The sequence below is a fragment of the Theobroma cacao genome, chromosome 9, assembly GCF_000208745.1.
Source record: "Theobroma cacao cultivar B97-61/B2 chromosome 9, Criollo_cocoa_genome_V2, whole genome shotgun sequence".
Classification (NCBI taxonomy): domain Eukaryota; kingdom Viridiplantae; phylum Streptophyta; class Magnoliopsida; order Malvales; family Malvaceae; genus Theobroma; species Theobroma cacao.
Window position 1 is genome coordinate 18,090,485 of NC_030858.1, and position 6,224 is coordinate 18,096,708.

The 6,224-nt window shown below is 32.1% G+C and overlaps 1 long non-coding RNA gene across 1 annotated transcript; it reads left to right on the top strand.

The window, feature by feature from the left end:
- Window positions 596–2,552, top strand: LOC108663373. The gene is made up of 4 exons (XR_001929347.1): window positions 596–724; window positions 1,101–1,224; window positions 1,609–2,019; window positions 2,313–2,552. It is a non-coding gene; the product is annotated as an uncharacterized LOC108663373 (long non-coding RNA).

Here is a 6,224-nt window from a genome sequence, read left to right on the forward strand (position 1 = left end):
GTGGAATATATGATGTACATGTAAAAGTTACTATTACATGCAACCATAGCATGCAAAAAGGAAAAGTTAGTGGATGACATGTGAGACCCCCACCATGTCAAGTAAAAGAAAGAATAAGATTAAAAATTGGTTTGCATGAAAGGTGATTGCTTCAATGGTGGTCAAATGAGGGAAGAAGAAAGTGGGAAGAATGAGGTTTGGATGGGACAATGAATGATTAAATAAGGTATACAGTAAAAATGGTATAAGGAATAAAGAAATGAAAAATGATGAAATGTAAAGAATGAAATGTGAGTGGTCAATGGAAGGTGGAAATGCCTTTTTGCCATGTGATTTTATCCCATAAAATAAGTGGGAAAGAAGTCAAAAAGCTATGAAACATTGGACAATCCGCCCATGGTAAGAAAACAAAGAAGGAAGAAAAGAAAAATAAGGAAATAGGCAAACATTGGGCAATCCACCCACGTGAGTGCAAAAATAAACAAGGAAAGCCAAACATTTTCAAGGCTCAGCCTTGAAGAATCCGCCCATAGCCAAAGAGGGAAGAGAAAGGGGAAGAAAGAAAGAAGAAAATAGAAAGGAAAGAAAGAAAGAAAGAAAAAGAGAGAAAAGAGGGAAGGTTTTGGTGGAAGACTTAAAGAAAAACTAAGAGGTTTTTCCTCCCACCCACATGCCATTGTTGAGAATCAAGGAGAGCTTGGAGGTTTGGCTTAAAGATTTCAAGGTAAGGAAGGTAGAAATTGCTAGTTTGATAGAATATTTGCTTTTTAAACCGATTATAATGTGTGAAAATGTTTGTGATAGCAAAAAAAAATCGTGCATGTTGGTGAACCACAAGGAATGTGAGATTTCTTGATTTTAAGCTTGAGTTGAATTATTGAGTAAAGGCAAGGCAAGTTATGGCCAAATCCTTGGTTGTTTATGTTATATAGCTATAGATTAGGAGGAATTCTTGTACTGGTGGTGAAATTGATGTTGTAAGGATGTAATGTGGAAGAAAATAAAGGTTAAGAATTGTGCATGTTAAGATTTCAGAATTTATTTGTTGATTTGCTGCCATGCACGAGTACATAAGAGAATTGTGTTTGAATGGTTGCTAGGAAACGTATAACTAGAGGAAATGAGCTATGGTGGCATGTCGAACGAGGTAAAGAGTGATCGACAAATAAGATTAGTTATATACATGCAAGAATTAATAGCAACTTAGCATCCCACTATTGCAAGGTGAGTAAGGGGTGTCTATTTTAAAAATTCTCGTAACTATATATATATACTTATTGATTTACTTTAAACTCAAATTTGTGGACAGCATGAGCTGGTAGAATCCTAGGAACTTCGTGAATGCTTAAAAGGTTGGAAATGTTTGATTATATATATAAGCTAGATAAGTAAAGTGCTTTTTAAATTGAGAAACAAGCCTTTACACCATGATTTTCTATCAATTGTGCCTTGATGTTTGTGCGGTGTGCATTCATGAAATAGACATGTGTTCACCATGTGGATTTATATATTAACTTCATGCAATGATTTTATATTACAAAGCTTAGAAGGGTTTTGAAATGAGCCTTTGAAAACGTAACTCTATTTTTAAATGGTTTTACTAAACAGGGAGATTCAAGAGTAGGCCGAGTGTCACTTCTATTAAGTGTGACCCTTGTGCCCAAGTGAGCTCTAGCTAGAGAATCCTTGGGTCATCAACAGGCTGCAAGACATGACTGGGGCCATGGTCTGTGATATGTACGTGGCTAGACCACCAGTGATATTGACGGTTGAGAACGCTTGATTTCTCCAATGTCAGCCAACATCGTTGAGACTACCATGGCATGTGGGATCTGGTGGAGTGGGGCTCTCGGATGTTATTATGTGGAAACGGGTCCACGGGTTTATTTTATTTCCTACTCGAGAGTAAAGTCTCTTTAGGTTTTCAAACTTGTATTTTCTACGCATGGTGAGAGCAATAAGATTTTCGATAGCTCCCCCGTTTATACAATGATGTGGTTTTAACTCCTCGCGCACGAGGTGATTTGTGAACTTACTCATAAGTTTTCCAAGAGTTTAGTCTTACGGGAGCATGCATGTGTATGATAAATGGTTTTGATATGTATATAATGATGATTTGGATTAATTATCTTGCATTAAATTTCTTGGTTTACCTGTAAGGCACACATCCCTTTTTAAGTTAAGCTGTTTATATATTCTTCGTTTTTAACATTCAAATTCTATGCTTTTAACTTATTTTCCATCTACACCCTACTCACGGAGTTGATGATCACTGAGTCTGTGAGACTCACCCCCTTCACCTTCTTTTGCAGATAAGTGATAACTGCAGGCGTGTTGTCCAGCATATCCTGTTTTGCTACAACATAGGTAATGGCATCTCATAACCCTCCACTCCAAGTCGTTCCGCTACCTAGGATCGTGTCACGTAAAACCACTAGATGTTATAAAGTATTGTTAACCTTATGGATATGTATTTGTTAAAGACTTGTGATTGTGTAATGAATATTAAGTGTGACGTTAATTTTGTTAAAAGTTTAATGACATTTGGATCATGTTAATTGTTAAGGATAGTATCATTATTACTAGTCAAGGTATTCTTGAAGGTATATTTGATGGAATTAACAAGAGGCTCAACTTAGGCTTGTTCGGGATTTGGCAAGTTTACTCGCAAGTCTCATACGCCGGTAACGATCACGTTAAAGGTCGTTACACCTAGCTTTGTGTTAATTTACATTAGTGAAGAGAGAAATGAAAAGTAAACTTATGGAATTTAGTACTAATTTGAAATTTGTGTTGGCATAAACTCATCCAAATATTATAATATTCTTGATAAAAGATTACACACACATGGAAATCCATTCGAGAATGTGCTTGCATTGGAATTGAAATATGAATTTGAATGATGTTGGTATTTTTCCTTGGGTTAATGATTGGTAGATGTACTTTTCAGGAAATTATGTGGAATCATTGAGTTGGTGTACTTTATCTCTAGTAGTAGTAGTAGCAGTAACTATGTTTATTTTGTTTTCGTTATTTAAAATTTATTTTCATAGGTTAGTTTCTTTTCCATGTTACTAGCAAAAACTTAAGTTTGAAGGTGTGATAACTCTATGAGATGGAGTTATTTGGGCTTAATTTTGATAATAATTTAACTTAGTTCTTATAGTAATGCATAGAAATTAATAAGTTTTATTTAATTATTTTAGGTTAGTTAATTTAGGTGAGTCAATCTAATCTTAGTTAATTTTATACTTAATTTGGTGTTAATGTGATTAAGATAGGTTGTTATTGATTTATTTGTACTTTGTGGGTTTAATGAAGGAAGAATTTTAATGAAAGAATGAGAGCAATTTAAAGGTGCAGATTTTTACTGCACATGTTTCAATATTTCAACCATAACACTCTCTACAGAACTCCAAATAAAATGATTCTTAAACCATTGGAAAGATAAGAGAAAAAACAACAACTTTAATATTTACCACTTTGCCCAATTCGGCCTGGAAGGTGGTTAAAGATCTTGTCGAAGTTGGAGCATTGCAGTAGTCCTAGAGCAATTACGATTTCTGCTAATTAATTAATCAAGGTCGCGGCTTTGGAGGAGGTAGGCTGTGGCTCATGTAGTCTAATGAGGAAATCCTAATCTGAATTGACTTTTTTCTTAACCCAACTTAGCCTAACTTCAAAGCACTATAAAAATAACCTTTCAGAGGACTTTTAAGGAGAGAGCAAAACACCAGATTTACAACTGAGAATCAAGCCACAGAGTTATTGAAGCTAAGAAGAATTTGAAGGATTCAAGAAGATTTGTAAGATCAAGATTATAAATTCTTAGGTTTTATCATCCTTTTGTTATTCTCTTATTTTTTTTTAGTTTGATCTGAATATTTAAACTTAATTTAATGACAATGTGTGACTAGATGGGGAACTAAATTATTAATCTTAGATTATGATTGAACTCAATACATAGTCTGATTTATTTATCTCTCTTTTGCTTATTTTTTGATGGATTTAATTTGTTTATTTTATTTAGTTTTTAATGCTTCTAATTGTCTGATCAACAATTAGATTGAATTGGAAATCTAAATTAAACCTTGACGAATGAGATTTAGGTAAACCTTGAATAGAATAACGTATGATCGAATACACTTAGTTGATTGTGGTTTGATTTGCATATAGGGTAGACATACACCTATAAGCCCTACGTAGCCAAAATTAGAGCACGAACTTAAAGAATCTATCTTTAATTTAATTTGCATGGACATATAGTAAATTAATTAAGAGAAATATTTTTATGAGAAACTCAACAGAGACTTGTAAATAATTTAGGACTCTAGGTTAGCAACTTAATCTATTAAGCTAAGTTAAAAGAGAGAGACAATAATCAGATGAAGTATTGAGGGATATCATAATCTTAGGTCTAAACGTCAATCAAGTTTAAAAATGTAATTTTGCAGAGTAAATTTAGAGTAGTTTTAGCTTTTAAATTTTGCTTTTTAATTCAATTTTTAGTGTTTGGATAAAATTGGGATGTAATTTTTGTAATTAATAGTAAAAATTAATTCAATCCTATGGGATCGACAATCTACTTATCATTATAATATCTTTGTGATACATATACTTGCGTGGGTACAAAATTGAACAAAAATATACATACACTAATAAACCATTAAGCCATATATAGCCAAAATTAGAGCATGAATTTAATGAATTTTTTTCCAACTTAATTTGCATAGACATATAGTAAGCTAATTGTGAGAGATATTTTTATGAGAAACTCGACAAAGACTTGTAAATAAATTAAGACTCTAGGTTAACAACTTAATCTATTAAACTAAGTTAGGAGAGAGGTTTTAGATTTTAATAAAGTAATTTTATGAATGGAAAACATACACACAGTTTATGTTGATAAGTCCATATTCATGTGTCTACGACTGAGAATGATTCTTTGTACCATAATGACTTATGCTATGATTAAAGATGATGGCAAATAAGCTACTTATGCATGATTGATGATTGAATAATGAAAAGAGGCTTACTAAGATCTGGTGTGCTATACCCACATAAGTCCTAGAGTCGGTCACGACCCTTCAGGAAAAATGGGATGTGACAAAAATTATGATTTATTTATAGTTTGAGGTGTGAAACTACAATTTTATCTCTTTTATTTTTGTGAAAACGACATCATCTATCGATAGATCAAGGTTATCTATCGATAGATAGGCTTTAAGGTCCTTCTAAACAGCTTTCTAACTCCTATCTATCGATAGATGGCCCCATCTATCAATAGATCTAGCTATTGATGGATAGATCTGGTCATCTATCCATAAATGTTCTTCAGGAATGATTTAAGAAAACCTTTCTGGATTATATCTATCGATAAATGAAGAACATCTATCGATAGATAGATTTCAGTAAGCAAAAATAAACATTAGAAACTTATCCAATTGTACTCCTTTTAACATCAAACTTTATAAATAATCTTTAAACATTGAAACATGAATTTTTCCAAGCTTAAAACATAGTTTTGAATGTTCAAAACATACAATCAACATGCTCACTTAAAAATATTCTTAACTTGGCATTTACATTAAGGTGGGATTTCACATTTTATGTTGACGACTACAATTTTGTAATAATTATTATTGGTTTTTTTGTGTTTTGAATTAAATGATCATTATAAGTTTTATTGTGTTGAGATTTCAAATTTTTGTTATATATAATTAACTTTTTGTTAGTTGTGATTGTAGTTTGTAGAAGTCCATCTTTTTCAACTATTTACTCATTACTTATCTCTTCCAAACATGTCACAATTCGAGTAGCCCACTAGGTCAAACGTATGGCTCGATGCAGACCAAGCTTTGGACATGATGTTTTAAGCCCAAGCTTAGTCCAGAATATCATTATATTAACAAAAAAATGTTGGCACAATGCTCAAAAAAACACCTAAGTTATTTTAAAAATTTTAAATAAATCATTATTTTTTTATTGCTTTCAATCAAGTTTTTGTATTTTTTTTAAATCAAATAAGCTTCCATGACTAATAATTGACTAATTGTCATTAGTCAAATTATCTCTTGTCATTTTATATCTACATGACATTGACATGTGAAGGTTGAAAATGCCACATGGTCATGTTATCATGTCAAATTAGCATATCATGTCATTATCAATTATGATATGTGAGAATGTGACATCATCATCATCAATTAAGATATATTAACATA